Raw genomic sequence first — 19,049 nt, 5'->3', positions numbered from 1 at the left:
AAGGGTACTCCTTTCTGGAGAGTTCTCGGACCGGGAGGCGTCGGCAAGACTACTACCGGTACGAGGCAAGAGGATCTTTGGATCCTCCCGGGCCTAGTACAGAGGGGCATAAAAGCTCTATTACCGGACTTTCGTCTGAGGGGCTTGTAGGCTCTAGCTCAGGGCATAGATCTGACGTAGCATCAGTGTGCAGGACAACTGGCTCTTTAGCCGAGGGCACATCGCCCCTGAACCCCCACCAACTCCCTCAGTTACGACAGTCTTTCTGAAGTCCAACTAAGGGCTTAGTAAAACCATTCAACTAAGATAGTACAAGACTGCACTCTTAGTATAAGGTTGTAGCACCTGAGTTCAGGGTAGCATAGACGGAGCAGTCAGACTTATCTCAGGAGGGGGAGACGGCTGTAGAATCAGTACAAAGAAATTGGAATACAAATGGTCCAAAGAAACACTATGTATTGTAAAAATAAATGGTTTATTTAAATACAAGTAGGTCCAGATAAATCTTGGGGGCAATACGTACTATCACAGATCATATAAAAGCACACCACTATGCTTGAAGGTACACAGACCAAAGCATATAACCTAATTTGGATAACCTAACAGTTCTAAGGAAGTCAAAACCAATAGTTACTTTTAGATTACTTTCAGTAATGCCAGGGTAGTAGGCCCCATCAGTTGTACTGTTACGCTCAGCAAGAAACCACATAGCAAGCCAACTGGACAATATACTTTTCAGAATAGTGGAAAACTTAGGAACAGTAAAACACCTATAACTCTGATTCAGAATAACAGTTATTCTAGGGGAGTTGGACCTTGGGGTGTAGTATTCAATTACAGTTGCTTTTATGTTCACAGACTAAGGGAAGCAATAACAAACTTATTTTAGGATAACAGAGTTATACTCAACGCAAGTAAAACCTATATACTTTTGTAAGGAGTTAACAGCAACCTAAAAGGTAAGTATGACAGAGGCAGACTTATTCTGGACCCGCTAACAACAAGTCAGGGGAAGCAACATCAGGAATAATGAAGTGAAATCAACAGCAATACTTTTTTCGGAAGAGGGGAACCCAATTCACAGGCAATTAAATTAACCCTTTACCTACTTTGTGTTAGAATGGCGAAACAGTTTTCAAGGAAAGTAAGACTGAGAATAATTGTTTAAGAATGCACAAAGCTTATTCAAGGTAAGTAAATCCTATATATACTTTTCAGAATGGCAACACATATCTAAGGTAAGTAATAACTTTGTTTAACTATTCACTCAGAGTTTAAAGTTACCAACTCACTCATTTACATGTAAGTAAACTTTTCAAAACTTGTTTTACTTTTCAAGGCAGACCCCTTAAAGTATCCAGCCCTTCCAAATTCTATTACATGAGTTCTCCCAGAGGCAGAAGAGGGACCCTAGTGGTCTAGGAGCCAGCTGTAGGTAGGGTGGGATAGGGCTCAGGTGCAGGCAAAGTAAGGAACACGTTACTTACCTGTAACAGTTGTTCTCCAGCATGGGTCTGGCATGGATTCACATGCTCATGAATATAAACTGTCTTTGTCCTATAAACCAACCACTGAGCTCTGGGTCATACTGCCCCAGCCAATGACTGCCCTCTACCCAAGCCCCTCCTCTGGAAGCCATCTTCAGATTTGGTAGCACGTAAAGTGGCAGTATGACCAAGAAGAGCCGCAGAGGGGCAGGAGGGAGGGTTCACATGTGAATCCACGCCAGACCCATGCTGGAGAATAACAGTTACAGTTAAGTAGCTTGTTCCTTCTCCAGCATGGGGTCAGGAGATAGAAGCCTTGGACAAGGCCTTCCCATGGTTCACAGGACCAAAGTTCACAAAAAGCTGAGAAGTCTTCCGGAAAATCTTCATGCTGGCCACATAAAACTTCAGCATTCGAACCACATCCATCGAATGCAAAGTCCTATGAGCCGGTGACTGTTGGGGAGAATTCTCAAAATGTGCTAATTCCTCTCTACTCTAGAGACCCCCAGCTCTTTTGCTGAACTTTGGGACTCTGTACTTTTTAATTATGTTTGTTTTCTGTGTTTATTTCTTTTGGTTATGGAGTTTTAGACAACTCCATACGCATCCTGTTTTTTTTATTTGTGTCACACAGCACCCTCAGTGCAGTGACACAGGGAAGCCTTTTAGGCTGTCCCACGTTTAAATACCTTCTATGGGATTAACTACTGTTTCCAAGAAGAAGATAAAGTGAAATTGACTTTACTAGTCTTTTCCAAATTCCTAGACCCAGCACACCCTTTCTTACAATAGAGTGCTGGAGGGGTTACTTAGTATCCGTGTCTAGAAACTCACATAGCAGTCAAATGCTACTCCTTTCTATCGAAACGGCTGGTGGCAGTGGTTTTACAACTACCATGATTTTTCCAACCGTGAACACCGGTAGCTAAAAATCGCGGCAGCCATGTTTTTTAAGATGGCGCCTTAAGCCCTTGTTTAAATGGGTCCCGGTCTTCTTTTTTCACCATTTCCTTTTGAAAAGGTCCTTCTAGTGTTTGTCTGTGTGCGCAAAACCAGGTTTGGTCCCTTTGTTTCCATGCCTTTGGCGGGCTTCAGGACTGAAGACCGCCTCTGGCGTCTCTGGGGTGGGCAAGTGAGGGAGGTGCCTGAAACTCACTGTGCTTAGTCTCCTAGGAGACCCAAATGCACTCTGGCGTGATTGGCTGACTGTCTGGCAAGGACAGCCACCCTGCTGGGTGAGTGGCAGCGGGGCTGGAATGAATGGGAGAAAACTGTTTAAAAGGCGAGTCTCGTGGACTGGAAAACAGTCGACCACTGGAACGAAAGAACCGAAGACGAGCTGGAAGAGGATGGCTGCTGCAACTCCTGGACTGTTGGGCTGCCCGGTGAAGCCTTGCTGCAGGTCTGAATCGCCAAAGCTCCTTTCGACACAGAAGCCCCTTGAAGGACGACTTCGTCCTTTGAGTTGGTGGCACCAATCAACTCGTAAGCCACCTGGATACCATTCTCGGAGCTGGTTAAGATTAACCAGGGGGAAGGACACCAGCTTGTGTGCTTGACGACAGCTACTAGAACTGAAGTGACTCCATTTTGTCAGCGTTTTCCGACGATCCCGTGCAGTGCAGGAGTCCCGACATCCTCCCTCTTATCCCCACGGCTGAGGCTCAGGAACAGCAAAATATGCAGGAACTGCCAGGAACCAGCGTCTTCAGCAGCATCTTTTGATTCACATTTAGGTACTGTGCCAACCCGATTGAGAGAATGCCTCTCTCGCGGTGAAAGTTTGTGGAACTTTCCCAACTTGCATACCTAATCAACACCTGATTCTTTTTCATACAAACTACTTCTGAGAACGTTGGCAAAGACTTTACCGTTTACTTCAAGAACTGCTGTTTCCTATCCAAGACACTAGCCCATTGACTTTGGCCTATTGAACTGAATCAAGTCCTCTAATGAACTAAAGCTATTAGCACTGCCCAAGAAAGTACTTGTGATCTATATGCTAACTTGTGCCTTTTTACTCCCATTGAAAGTAACAAAGCCATTTTGCTCCAGGGAAGCCTAATTTGTTTGGAACTTATTGGGTTGATATTGAAGTGTATTTGTGTATAGTTGCCTCCTTGTAGTGAATGTTTTCTAAATGATTGTGTAATAAATTAATAAGTGTTTTACCAAGAAACCTTGAGTGTTAGTGTCTACTTGAACCACTGTGATTGTAAGACCTCTGTGTAACATCCTTGTACTGCTCACATTCCGTCTTCAGATAAGCCTCAATGCTCAGCTCGCTACCACAAACTGTGTAGTACAGACTTATACCAAAAGGTTGGTTTTGCTTACACCTGTAGTCCTAACTGTGTGTGGTGGTCCCAGACGTTACTGCATGCAATTCTGCCTAACAGTTATGAAGGCATCGGAAAAAAACACACCAAGGGCTCTGTCACGGATTTAAATGAAGGCACACTCCAGACCAGGACTCTTTCCACTGGTGATGGATGTAGCGCACAATAACGCTTTTAATTTTAAGGATTTTGGATTCTGCTTTGAGAAGGCACCCAACCCATCTCACAAACCCCCACCCCCCTATGAAAAACACCCCATGTCGCAATGGACCATGAACCAGGCCGGTGTGTAATAATGAAATATTTATTTTTAAATTCAAAATCAAACAAATCAAATTTAGGGCAGCAATCACCAGTCGGGTGATAATACAGCGAAATGTTATGATACACAATTTAACTTTCTGAAATTTGACACATGTTTAATGGATGTGGAAGCAAAGTCACTTTTTGGACATACTTGTAGATAGCACAACTGTTAGGCACACCCCCTGCAACACTCCCGCAAACACCTGCTGGGTAAGCTGTGTGGGTGGAAAGGAATGGCAAGGAGTCACAAATCAGAGGGGAAAAAATAAAATAAATAAATAAAAATCGGATTGGAAATTCGGTCTTCCACCCCAAAATGGGAGGCCAAAAACGAAATGAAAAAACCTTAAAAAATGAGCAAAATGGCACTCGGAAATCACAAGATAATTAGAGGTCAGTTTACATGTGCGGTAGAATGGACAGGTCAAGAATTTGTGTGGCTGTACTAAAAGGCAAGAAAGCTTAAAAACTACAAAGCAGGGTACTACAACAACATGAATACAGGTAAGAAAATAGACTTGGGAAAGCAATGAAAAAATAGGAAATGTGCAGGAGAGAGTCAAACCAACAAGCAGAAAATCTGCCAGAAGTTACAGAATGAACTCTGAAGCATTTGGACTGGTGCTATTTTGAATAAATAGCAAATGAACTCATAGTGCAAATCTTGAGATTTACAATGAGACAACAATCTAAAGGGAATTTATTTATGTGTTGTACAGTATTTGAATTGAGTAACATTATGAGGAAATGCTTTATTTTGAAATTATTATGTTGATGTATTATTTGTCTACAATATTTCTAAGTTAAGAATTTGCATATACCTATTTTTGCTGTAAAAATTAAAACATATATATGGTAAAACAAAATTGAGGAAAAGAAAGAAAAGTTATTTTTGCATAGTTTATGCCAAAAAGTGTGCACAGAGCCATGGTCATGTTTGTTGTAAAGTGATCCCAAAAACCTATTTGAAGGAAAGCAATGCAGCAAAAAAAAAAAAAAAAAAAAAAAATCACGTGGCCGAATTCCAATTTCTTCTTTTTTCACAGATTTAAACATCAAACAGCTAAGGAAATGAGCTAAACAGTCAACATCGATTATTCTGAGTGACAAAAGGCACATACCAGGTAGGTTCCTGAAGTGAAATGATGACTTTTTATGGAGGTGGCAGAATGGGTTTCTTTATAGGAAAGTAAAATCGGATTTTATAATAAAAACGACTTCACGGGCAAACTCGGTTTTGTTAACAAAAATGATTTGTTCTACTGAGACTGGATTTTAGTGACTAGATCATTAAAGAAAGACCCTGCACGCAAGGAGGTTAATTTGCAATTTTAAGTAATTCGCGCTGCGTTTCTCTTTATATGGGAATTACTTTTTCTCAAAAATGGTACTAATGAAGTACATAAATAGCTAAAATGATTTGAACAGAATTACACTAAAACATGGAGACTAACACGGATTCTTCTAAGGACAGGATAAACCGAGGATGCTGACAATTTGGGGAAATTACTATGGTTTCTTCTGGGATTTGTATAGGGTTTGGACAGAATGCAAGATAACAGAGGGTTTATGCATATTTGGGCTAGGGGAGGGTGACACTTACAAAATGCACCAGAGTTGGGTTATTGGGACAGCTTAGCCGGGTCTCTGGACGGCGAGGCCAGGGTCTGGTCACTGGGCAGCGGCTGGGCTCTCCTTTATGGGAACAGCTGGGCAAACGGGGTCTGGTCTCTGGATTCCCCTAAGGGGATCAGCGGCCTCGCCTCTTCTCCCTGGATTTAGTGGTTCTGCCTGGACCTAGATGGGTGGTTCTGCCGGGATCTAGGATCAGGATAGGTGGTTCGGCATCAGCTACCTTTGGATCTGGTTCTTGAGTCTTGGAGTCTTGCAGGGGAATTTTGAATGTCTGGATTTTTTTAATGTTCTGAATCTCCCTATGCCTCCTCCTTATATAGGCAGGATGACAGGATTTTTACAATGTGGGCTTTAGTAATGTGAACATACCCCTTGAATGGAATATGTCAGGCTAAGGGTGTCCCCCTCCTCCCTGCAGGTGGATTGGTTCCAAGGAAGGGACAACAGTTTAAGTGTGGGCGTTTTTTATGACTGGCTTTGTTTCACCACAGTTACTTTTACCAAAAAAAGTTATGGAACAAAACTCTTATATTTACAAACGTCACCATTATACAAATCAGATAGGCAAATCCCATATTTCACAAGGAATATACTGGTTCAAACGCCCAGTGTGTGCGATGCTGCTTCACCCTTTTGGCACTCTTGCAATTTCTCATGGAAAACCTTTTATTTTGGACATATTTTCATCAAGTTTCATATCTGTGCCATTTACACTTCTTTCCCCAGGAATGCCTTTTTACTGCTGTTCACATCCACATGTCAGAAAGACCCACATGGTCTTATTTTACTTGTACAAAAATTACATTACAACTGTCATAACTTCACATTACTGCTTATTCAGATTACTGAAATAAATGTCTTAATGTAAAAAGTCTTTTAAACCAAAATGGGCTGGATTTGTCCCCAAATGTGGGCGGTTAGGGAGAATTCTCACCCAAGTGCTAAATTCCCTCTACCTTAGAGCCCCCTCCAGCTCTTTTGTATTATTTTGGGACTTTGAACTTTTCATTTTCAATATGTTTTACTCTAGTGTTCTTTTTGCTATGGAGTTTTAGATAACCCCATAATGCATCATCTTTGTATTGTTGTGTCACACAGCACCTTCAGTGTAGTGGCACAGGGGTGTCCTTTGGACTCCCCTAAGTTTAAATAACTTCTCTCGGATGAACTACTGTTCCTCAGGGAATGCAAAGTTAAATTGACTTAACCAGTCTTTTTAAATTCATACACCCAGCACAAACTATCTTCGGATAGAGTGCTGGAGGGGTTACTTAATATCCCTTATGTCTAAACACTATTTTAGCTGTCAAAAGCTACCCTTTCCTATTGAAATGGCTGGTGGAAGTGGTTTTATAACTAACTACCATGTTTTTTCCCGACCGCGAACACTGGTAGCTAAAATCGTGGCTGCCAGGTTTTTCAATATGGCGCCCAAGACCCCTCTGTAAAAACAGACTCCGGTCATCTTTTTTTGCTGTTTCTTTGTGGCAAGGTCCTTCTAGTGTTTAACTCTGCGCGCCAAACCAGGTTTGGTCCCTTTGTTCGTGAGCCTTTGGCTGGCTTCAGGACTGAAGTCCGCCCATGGCGTCTGAGTGTCTGGGGTGGGCAGGAAGTGAGGGAGGTGCCTGAAACTCCCTGTGCTTGGTCTCCTAGGAGACCCAAATGCACTCTGATGTGATTGGCTGGATGACTATCCGGCAAGGACAGCCACCCCACTTGGTGCGTGGCAGCAAGGCTGGAATGAATGGGAGAAAACTGTTTAAAAGGCGAGTCGTTGTTTGCCCGGTGAAGCCCTGCTGCAACCTTGAATTGCCATATCTCCAAATCGACAGAGAAACTCCTTCAAGGACGACTTCTTCCTTTGAGTTGGTGGGACCAATCAACTCAGCAAACGCCAAGATACCATTCTCGGAGCTGGTTAAGGTTAACCAGGGGGAACGACACCAGTTTGCGTTTGGAAGCCACGGCTACTTGAGCTGAAGTGCGCCGTTTTGTTTGCTCCAACAACGATCCCGTGCAGTGCACGAGTCCCCTGACCACCTCCCTCTTGTCCCCATGACGAAGGCTCAGGAACAGCGAGACCTGCAGGAACCAACGTCTTCAGCTGCATCTTTTTGCTCCACTTTAAGGTACTGTGTCATACGGTTGAGAGAGCCCAACTGTGAAACTTTCCCAACTCACAGGCCTAATCAGCTTGTGACCCAGCATATCTTTTTTATCGTCTGAACTACTTCTAAAAACTTTTACAAAGACTTCTCCATTTGTACCAGAACTGTGCTATCCTATCCAAGAACACTAGACTATTGACTTTGGCCTGGCCTATTTAATCAAACTGACCCTCCTGGTACATAGAAAACCCTTCTTTTAGACAATGCAAAGGTTCAAACCCTTTGTACAAACCAATGCTTTTGGTTCGTATTTAAATGTACTGAAGTGCCATTTGGCTCCTTTTTCAGGGGAAGCGCAAACTGTCTTTATAACTTAGTTTGATACTGTAGTATATTGGTGTTTAATATGGAGTTTATTTCTACTAGTGAAAGTTTTCTAAATGACTGTGTAAATAAATGTTTAAGTATTTTTTACCAAGAAACCTTGAGTGTAAGTGTTTACTTGAACAACTGTGTGATACTCCTGTGTAACTACTTCTACGGCTCACATTCCATCTTTAGATCAGCCTGGCCGCTCAGCTCGCTACCAAAAGTGTGTGGTACAGACTTATACCAAAGGTTAGTTTTTGCTTACACCTGTAGTCCCAATTGTGTGTGGTGTTCCCAGAGGGTACTGCCTGCAATTCTGCCTAACAGGCGGTCTTTCCGACCACCAGCCAAATGTCTTCCCCTGGTCAGCTTGCACAAGGGGTGCTATGACTCCCCCTTTGAAGTCCTCCAGTTTGAATGGAAGGGAACTCGCACTTCTTTGTGAAGTGCTAATTCCCATTGGTCCATTGTCCCTTGCTGGGGAAATGCCAGCCAGTCCGATGAGGTCACAAATTTCCACACCTTGCCCCTTTCGTATTTGTAATGGGGCTTCCTTTCCCATGCAGCTGGATACCTTTGAAGTGCCTGCCTTGCCAAACTGGTTCTGGAGTCTTAAACATTTCCTTTTTCTTCTCTCTTTCTTCCCCAGAACCCAAGTCTTTTTGTAAATAAATAGAATATATATTTAAACCACCCCATCCCCACACATATACTGTTTCTGTGCAAATATTGGGATGATTTCACATTTAGCTTTCAAAAGAGCAGTTATCTTGCTTTTGCAAAAGCAGATTTCACACGTGTGTTTATTTCAGTTCATTTTGAGATTCCCAATGCGGTTTCTGTAGCACACATTTTCTTTGGCATTAACTTTCTGAAAGCTTTTTATAGCTCTGGTCAGTTTCTGTACACAGGAATATGCTTGGCAAATGGGTTCTTTGAAACCGACACATAGCAAGTGAGAGAGAGCGAGCTTCCTTTGAAGTACTTTGCGTGAGTTAATGTTTCCAAAATTAAATTCAAGCCGTGTTTCAGTAGAAATCCAAATTCTTGGCCTTTCAAGTGGTTTCCCAGCACCGCAGCTGCTCTGGGAATGATTTTGCCTCACCTCTTGCTACTCGGCAGAAATGAAACATGTCAGGAGGAGTTTCCTTGAAGGGCACAATATTTGTGGAAAATGACTCAAGAGCAAATTTCAAAGCCGCCTTGGGAGTCATGTGCGCAGTTTTAGTATTCAACATGACAGAACAGAAAAAGGTGATGCTGTTCTGAGCAGAGGTCATTTTCTGCTGGATTTAGATGAAAGAAGCAAATGCAGCCATTCTTTGTAGTGGCAGTGTTGAAAGCTTGGCACCCCTGCACCAGGGAAAGAAAGCACAGTCGCTTTTTTTGGTGAAATGGGTAATGTGGTTTTTGTGGTAAGGGGGTTTCTGTTGGAGCTGGCAAATGTACCCCACAGCTAGTTGAGATGAAATTCTGACTGAACCTTGGGCATGAAGGAGGGGTGCGTCCACAGTACCACCCTCGTCTCGTGGAAAGTCAAGTAAGGCAGGACAGGATCTCACCTACCCTCCTGGCAGAGGTGATGGCCATGAGGAAAGCTGTCTTCCAAGTCAGTAACTTGAGCAGAGCTTGATGCATCGGCTCGAATGGGGCCCCCATGAGCCTAGTCAAACAGAATACCGTCCTGGAGACCTGGTGTAGCGGGAGATAGCCGCCAGATGCACAATGGAGGCGTGCGCCAGCCCCGACTTAGCCAACGAGTACAGAAGGGCTAGGGGTGCCGTGACCCTCAGACGGTTAATCTTCTGAGACCGACACCAAGCTGCAAAACGCTTCACTTCAGAGTCGACGATGCCCTGGCCCAGTCCGCAGGCAGCTCGTAACCACCAAACTCTAATGCTGCAGGAGCCAGGCCTTCGGGTTCAGCGATCCTGGGTCTTGGTGCAGGACTGCGCAGCCTCCTCTGGCGAGAAGATCCACGACAACCGGTAGCTTGACTGGAGGGGACGCTGACATGCTAAGAAGGTCCGGGTACCAGATTTGCCTCGCCCACGCTGGCGCTACAAGGATTATCCTGCACCGGCACTGTCTGAGTTGACTAATGACTCATAATAGCAGCGGCGGCGGCAACAGAGGGAACGCGTACAGGAACAGGCCTTCCCAAGGGAAGGAGCATGTGTCCTCCATGATCCCCGGCTGGAAAACCTCTGGCATGTGGTGTTCATCGCCGTCGCAAACAGATCAATCTGGGGACTGCCCCACTTGAGGAAGAGGTTGTCCACTTGATCCTGCCGAAGCTCCCACTCGTGGCAAGAGCGCAGCTCCCTGCTGAGGGAGTCAGCAACAGTGTTTTTGACTCCCGTCAGATGAAAGGAATGAGGAACATCCCATGGATGACGGCCTAGTGGCACAACTCCTGCGCCTCTCTGGAGAGCGCAGGAGATCTGATGCCCCCCCCCCCTACTTCGGGATGTAAAACATTGCGGTAGTATTGTCCATTAAGACCCTCACCACTTTGGACATTAATATATCACTGTTGCATTTAGAACAATAGGAGTTTGTCAAAGAAAAAGGTTATTAGAATCAAACAAGAGATCTCAAATATTCTGAAGCAAGTAAGTACTTTTGGTAACCCCCAATGCAAAGTTAGTTAACCCCTTCCTGGAAGGAAGGCAAAACACAACGTCATGTCAGAGGAAGAAGAGCCATTCAGGGAGCCAGGCCAGGCCAATGTCAATTGGGCAAAACTTTAGGTGAGCTCAAGCAATTCTTGCAGGTAAGTAAAGGTCTTGCACAAGGATTTAGAAGTCTTTGAAGAAAAGAAGAAAACAATAGTAGGGCCACAAGCGGATTAAGCTTGTGAGGTAAAGAAGCTGATAGCAACTCTACAGAAGCAACCAAGACAAGTCTCCACTGAGAACAAGTGAGGTTACACAACAAGAGGTACATTCTTAGACTTTGCAGTACCTTTGGTTAGAAAAAAACGGTTCCAGCTGGCTTCTGTTCCTGTGCAGCTCAGCAGATCCTGTGTTCCTGGGCCTCAGTCGTGGACACAAGAGGGAGGACGTCTAGAAGACTCCTGCAGTGCAACGGGACGGTCAGCGACAGAAAAGGACCAACTTCTATTCAGTGGCACTTTGCGGTTTCAGCTCCTTGCGTCTCAGCAAAGAGCACCACTGCGGAATCCTGGCTGTTGAGATGGGTTTTCCTTGCATCTGGGGTCCAGCACTCTGTTGAGGTGGCTCTGGCTCGGTCAGTCCTGCTTCGTGGGAGTGCGCAGGATCTTCCTGGAGCTCTTGGCCTACTTAAAAGCAACACACACAAACGGGTGTTCCTCTCCCTGGCTCTACGGTTTCCAGCAGCAACTGCAGTGGAAATTCAACCAGCTGTGAGAGGATGGCTCCATGTGGCTTACTTTGGAGTTGATTGGTCCCGCCAACAAGGGGAGAAGTAGTCCTGGCAGGGCTTCTCGAGTTGAGGTGAATTTGGAGCTTCAGCACAGTAGCAGAGCTTCAGTGGGCAAACCAAAGGGCCAGGAGTTGCAGCAGGCGTATCTTTAAAGTTTTTCGGTTCCTTCATCCAGTGGTCGACGCTACCTTCCAAGCCAAAAGACTCACCTTTATACAGGTCTCTCCCTTTCATTCCAGCCTAGCTGTCAGTCACCCAGCAGGGTGGCTGTCCTTGCCGGACAGTCAGCCGGCCAATCATCGCAGAGTGCATTTGGGTCTCCTAGGAGACTAAGCACAGGGAGTTTCAGGCACCACCCTCACTTCCTGCCTACCCCAGACACCCTGGAGCCAGAGGCGGGCTTCACTCGTGAATCCCGCTAAAGACAAAACTAACCAAGGGACCAAACCTGGTTTGGCGCGCAGAGTAAATATCAAGGAGGACCTTTCCACAAAGAAATGGCGAAAAAAGAAGACCGGGCCATTTTGACAAAAATGGCACCCTTGGGTGCTTTACTGCGGCTGCAAACGTAGCCCGCGGCAAATGCAGACTACGGTAGTAAAAACGAAGCCACTGTCACCAGCCATTCAGTGAGGAAAGGGTACCAAACATTTTACATTGGAAGTTAAACAAAAGGGGATACTAGGTAACCACTCCAGCACCCTATTGTAAGACAGTGTGTGCTGGGTTGTTGGGCAGAGTTTGTATGCAGTACCCTTTGGGACCACTACACACAACTAGGACTACAGGTGTAAGCAAAACCAACCTTTGGTGTAAGTCTGTAATACACAGTTTTGTGGTAGTGTTGCTAAGCAGCCAGGCTTATCTCAAGAGGAGAATGTGAGCTGTAAGGATGTTACACAGAGGTCTTCAATTACAAGTATCCAAATAAACTCTTACACTCAAGGTTTCTTGGTAAAACACCTATTGATTTATTTCACAGTCAGTCATAATACATTCACTAGAAGGAGGCAATTTATAGCACACAAAAATATACTTCAGTACTTCACACTATCAGATTCTGAGGTGTTTAAACTACTCAGAAGGAGTAGCAAAATGGCATTCAGAGCATTTGAAGTAGGAGCAAAAAGGCATAGGTTAATAAAAAGAAGATTAGTTACTTTTAGACAGTGCAAATATTTTGAGTTCAGCAGAGGAGTCAATTCAATGCAATAGGTTAGGCCAAAGTCAATGGTCTAATGTCTTGTATAGGATAGGCAGTTCTGGTAGTTAAACGGAGAAGTCTTTGCAAGAGTTCTCAGAAGAAGTTTGTAAAAGAAAGATTTGTATGTTGGGTCACAAGCTGACTAGGCCTGCAAGTTGCCAAAGTTTCAAGCACTTTCGCAGTGAGAGGTACGTTCTCTCGGTCGAGTTTTCACAGTACCTTGCAATGAAGAAAAAGATGTAGCTGAAGACTTCTGTTCCTGGCAGTGCCTGCAGATCTCGCTGTTCCCGAGCCTCAGTCGTGGGGACAAGAGGGAGGATGTCGGGGGACTCTTACACTGGACTGGGACTGGTCAAAAAAAGCTGGCTAAGAAATCTTCAATTCCGGTAGCTGTAGACAAGCACACAAACTGGTGTCCCTCTACCTGGTTATTCGGTTTCCTGCAGCACTCTGAGGAAATACAACCAGCTCCGAGAATGGTATCCAGGTGGCTTATGGGTCGACTTGATTGGTCCCACCAAAAAGGGAGAAGTCGTCCCTGAAGGGCTTCTCTGTCGAGATGAACTTGGCGATTCGGACCTGCAGCAAGGCTTCACCGGGCAAACCCATGATCCAGGAGTTGCAGCAGCAGTCCTCTTCAATCTAGTCTTTAGTTCTTTCGTTCCAGTGGTCGACTGCCTTCCAAGCCAAGCGACTCTCCTTTTATCCAGTTTCCTCCCATTCATTCCAGCCTAGCTGCCACTCACCCAGCAGGGTGGCTTAACTTACCAGACAGTCAGCCAGCCAATCACACCAGAGTGCATTTGGGTCTCCTAGGAGACTAAGCACAGGGAGTTTCAGGCACTTCCCTCACTTCCAGCCCACCCCAGACACTCGGGCGCAAGAGGCGGTCTTCAGAACTGAAGCCCGCCAAAGGCGTAGTAACAAAGGGACCAAACCTGGTTTGGCGTACAGAGACAAACTAACAGGACCTTTCCAAAATGAAATGGCAAAAAAAGAAGAGGGGGACCGGTTTAAACAAAGGGGACTCAGACGCCATCTTGAAAAACATGGCTCACGCGATTTAACGCTACCGGTGTTCGCGGTCGGGAAAAATCATGGTAGTTCGCTGTAAAACCACTGCCACCAGCCATTTCGAGAGGAAAGGATAGCATTTGACTGATACATGAGTTTATAGACATAAGGGATACAAAGTAACCCCTCCAGCACTCCATTGTAAGAGTGTGCTGGGTCTAGGAATTTAAAGAGACTAGTAAAGTCAATTTCACTTTACATTCTCTGGGAAACAGTAGTTTACCCCAGTGAAGGTATTTAAACCTTGGGACTGCCTAAAAGGCTTCCCCTGCGTCACTGCATTGAGGGTGCTGTGTGACACACATGAAAAGATGATGCCTATGGAGTTGTCTAAAACTCCATAATCAAAGAACACAAGAGTAAAAACACATACATGAGAGAGTGGGAAAAAAGGCGCTCACTCACCAGGTAAAAAAAATAATGTCCTCAAAAATCCAGCAAAGTTGCTGGGGGTCTCTAAGGTGAAGGGAATTAGCACATTTATGAGCATTCTCCCCAACATGGGTCTAGAAAGTTACAAATGCAAGTAAAGTTAATTTCACTTTACTGCTCTGGGAAACAGTAGTCTATCCCAGAGCAGGTATTTAAACGTAGGGGAAATCTGGAAGACCTCCCTATGTCACTGCACTGAAGGTGCTCTGTGACAATGTAAAAGATGATGCCTATGGCGTTTGTCACGCTCCATAACCAAAAGAAAATACAAAGCTCAAAAATCACACTAAAATACATAAGAGTGGGGAAAAAGGGTCTCACTCTCTCCAGGTTAAAAAACAATCAAGTCAAAGTTGCTGGGGGTCTCTAAGGTGGAGGGAGCACCTTTCTGAGAATTCTCCCCAACAAGGGGGCAACCCCTATCTGGCAAGGATCCATGTCCCACTGACAATATAATCTTCATGCAAGGACATCATGCAAGCACTCTGGCTCCGTTCACTCACCTAGAAATCACTAGAGCCCTGTGTTGCCTAAATTCCTGCAACTGCACTGCTCAACCCAACTTCCGGGTAAGCATTCCTTGGCTGGCTCCTTTCAAGAGTAATTTTCAAATATTCTTCAACATTCATTTTTCCTTTTGGTCTCCCCAATCCAACTCTATCCTCAGAAGCAAAATCCTATGCCCAAGGATGGCGTGGGAACCCTGCCTCACCTGCAACCGTAGCAGACTACTTTCTGTTCCTGAGGCCCAACCTCATACCTTGTAATCACTGGATCGAGAATAAATGCTGTACCCAATAAGAGAAAGCACACTGGGCATCTGGCAGACGAACGTAAATAGTGTACGACATATCGGTACGGTATGGGAAGCATACAAAGTAGTCATGAGGGGGGAAATGATTGCGGCTGTAGGGGCAGCCCAAAGATCCATCATAGCCTCATTAGAAGGCTCTGAAAAAGAGCTGGGGGAGCTAAAAGCGAGGGCCGACTCAAACTCCTGAACCTCTGCAAAAGGAGGTTGAGCTTAGACAAGCCTGCCTAACATATTGGGGAAAACTCGGGAAACTAAGCCACACAAAATATATTGAGAGAAGCCATGCCCTTGGGGACAAACTAGGGAAGCTACTAGCTTGGCTGTACAAAAGAGAAGCCCCCAGGAGACCCATCTGCCACGTCCGTAAACCGGATGGCTCAACAGCACACACGCAGATAGAAATAAATTCGGTATTCTCTGAGTTTTATCAGGATCTCTGTGCCAGCACTACGTCGCCCACAGACACCGAAATAGAAGACGTCCTAGACATCATTAAGCTGCCCAAAATAGAGACACAAATGGCAGAGGCTCTAGACGAACCCATCACCCCGGAGCAGGTGTTGGTCACCATCAGATCCCTACCGTCCGGCAAAACCCCGGGTATGGACGGTCTCCCGGGGGAGTTTTATAAGACATATGAGGAGGTCCTAGCACCACTATTAGCCCAGGTGTTTAACGAGGCATACAAGACAGGTACCCTTCCAGAAACCATGAGGGAAGCTGTAATCATCCCACTTTTAGAACCTGGTCGGCGAGGAGTGCGGCTCGTACAGGCCCTTATCCATGTTAAATGCAGATAACATGACCCTAATGGCCCTGCGCAAGAAGTCCCCCTATTATTCCACCAAGATCAGCCGAGTTATGTGCCAGGGCGCACTATACTGAGAACCTGCACAGGTTGCACCATGTCATATACAGCACTAATAACAGGCCTGAGAAATATGCTGTGGCGTCCCTAGACGCCACTAAGGCTTTCGATTCAGTCTGGTGGAAATGGCTGTATGCCACCATGACGAAAATGGGAATAGGGCCAGCCTTCTTAAAATGGACTCAACTCATATACACCATACCCACGGCCAGAGTGCGCACAAACAAAACATACATGATAAACGGTCCTTCCACAGAGGCACGCAACAAGGATGCCCACTCTCCCCCATGTTATACATCATGGCTATTAAACCCATAGCTGCTTACCTACGACAGGAATATGGGGATGGGGGCATAGTGATGGACGGGGTGACCCATCTCATCTCAATGTATGCTGACGACACTCCTACACCTACATAAACCGGAACACATACTGCTATACATTCTAGAGACTGTTGACAGGTTTTATAGATATACTGGGATCCAGATTAACAAGCAAAAGTCTTGCCACTACCCCCTGGCTGCAATAAGTGGGGACGTGGCCGGATGCCTCCCTATCATGGCCCTCCAATGGAGGACTACCTCCTTTAAATACTTGAGAATTACCATTCATCGCAACCCCAAAATTGAACATGCCCTAAACAGTGTAAGAGCCAAGGATACCCTAGAGAAATCAATGGACTTCTGGGGCAAACTACCACTCAGTGGCAGGGAGGGCTGGACTGCTTAAAATGGTGGTGCTACCCCGGCTTCTACACTACTTAACCAATGTCCCATTCAACATCCCCCCTCAGTTCAAGGATGTAAATAAGTTCTGCAGACGGTTCCTTTGGCAGGGAGGAAGACAGTAGCGCTAGAGGTATTACAAAGACCCTATGAAAAGGGAGGCATGAAAATCCCCAACTCTGAACTATACTACTTGGCGGGTCAACTGAAACATGTAGTGAAATGGATGGCGGATGAGATCACGACAGACACCCGACTCTCACAACCGGCCATTCCCCAGATGCTACTCAGGGATTTACTCTGCTCTGGGTCCCAGCAAGTGCAACACAAAACAGCCCATACTTGGTGAAGCTGGGACCCAGCTCTGGAAACTAGCCTGCAAGACAGCAAAGATAGACGACCCGTACTCCCCACAGATTCCTATAGCAGCAATCATGGTAAATAGACCCTGGGGGCAAACGCAAAGTAAGTGGGAACCCCATGGTGTGGCTACATTGGGAGACCTGGTGAACGAACAGGGAATCCTTACGTTCGCTGAGCTCAATGAGGCCACGGGACTGCCGACAGGGCAGTTTCTGCTCCATAGAGCCGACAGATGGCCAGAGGCTACGAATCCGGAAGCAGAACACAAGATTATCGAAACCATGCTGAACACAGCTGAAGGGGTGGGGGGGGGGGGGGGGGAGACATGGAACCTCACAGCTTTACGAAGCGCTATTGGACAGCACAACCAAGCAAGAACTCAAATGTAAAGCGAAATGGGAAAATAAACTGGGCCTGGAATTCAAAGACTGGGAATGGGGGAATATAACCCACTACCACAAAAAGGTCTCCAGGAACGCCCGCTTGCAGCTCATACAGTTCTACATCATCAACAGAGCGTACCTCACACCGGAAGTTAACTCAAAGTTCAGAGGGGCGAGAGCCCAGGAATGTCCCAAATGTAACAAACCCAGGGCAGGAATGTCTCACATGTTCTGGGGATGCCGAATGATATGAGTTTTCTGGACACAGGTAGCTGCAAAAGTGGCAGAGACAGGCATCGATATAGATGTGCAGACACCGGCAGCATGCATCTTGGGCAGATACAAAAGAAGCAGGAAGAATGAACCTCTAAACAAGCTAAAGGATTTGATATACATAATAGCGAAGAGACGCATATATATGGGATGGAAAAGCACTAAGAGCCCAAGTATGGCACTGTGGGGGGGGGATCTCCTGAGGTGGGTGACAGCGTAAACGGGAGCATGGGAGAATGCACTGCAATAACAGAGGCTTGATACCAATGAAGACTTACATCAATGGGTGGCGCTCACAGTGCCATTATTTCATCCTAGAGAGGAAGACGCTACCTAGGACGAAGTAGGCAGCCCGAGCTCGGAGTTTGGCACAGATGGAACTGATGAACAAATTGTGGTCTTGGAAGGGAGGGGTCGGAGGGGAGGGCAGGGCACTACACGCGCAAACCATGAACAATGCATCGATAATGTAAGTTTGATTCATGTTGTCTAAAACTAAAACATTTTTTTAAAAAAAAAAAGAAATGCTCTTCCCAAGGGTTTTAGGCTCCCATCTGCGCCATTGAGACACCACTAGATTTCTCAGTGGTCACTGAACAAGTTGCCCAACTGCCACCGTAAAGCACCAATGGCATTCTGTAGAACTTTTTTTTTCGTCACAGGATAATACTCGCCCGATTCTTCAGAACTGCTGCAGAGTCTTTTCTGTGTAAATTTCTTCATCCCTGGGCCTCTTATTCATCTTCACGGAACTATTGAGGGCATCCCTCCACCAGAACGCCAGGAAATGCTCCCTGGGGGCACTTGACAAAAAGGTAACTCTTCCATCAAACGGCTGCCCGTACTCACACTACTGGCCTCACTTGGTCTCTACTTCAGCTTGCCAGCCATGATAAAAAGCTTTTACATAGCACTTAATAATTTATTGCTTTTCTCTTTGCCTTTTCTTACGTATAGATTATTTTTATTTAATAGAAGGACTGTGGGGGGAAATCTCTTTCTCGGTATGTAGTGTATACTGTACCTGTGAACCATCCCCCTTCTACCTCCTGAGAGTTAGACCCAGGCTGGGACTATCACTACGACGACTCTGGGAGTTTGATGGAATAACTAATAGTCAGGAAGATACACCTAAAGACCCTGAAAACATGGCTTAAGGAAAATATGCCTAACACCATTAACAAAAAAAAGTTCACTTAAGTCTGAAAACCGGACAGCTTATCAAGGAGAACATTCTAAAACCAGAGCCCCACCTTTT

General features: G+C 45.5%; 1 protein-coding gene across 2 annotated transcripts in view; it reads right to left on the bottom strand.

The window, feature by feature from the left end:
- EIF3M (eukaryotic translation initiation factor 3 subunit M) overlaps positions 1 to 19,049 on the bottom strand; it is a 219,293-nt gene that overhangs the window by 54,931 nt on the left and 145,313 nt on the right. The gene's annotated exons all lie outside the window — the stretch shown is intronic.

The sequence above is a fragment of the Ambystoma mexicanum genome, chromosome 11, assembly GCF_040938575.1.
Source record: "Ambystoma mexicanum isolate Mex_15411 chromosome 11, UKY_AmexF1_1, whole genome shotgun sequence".
Taxonomy (NCBI): domain Eukaryota; kingdom Metazoa; phylum Chordata; class Amphibia; order Caudata; family Ambystomatidae; genus Ambystoma; species Ambystoma mexicanum.
The sequence above is the reverse complement of the archived record's forward strand: the minus strand, read 5'-3'. Positions and strand labels throughout refer to the sequence as shown.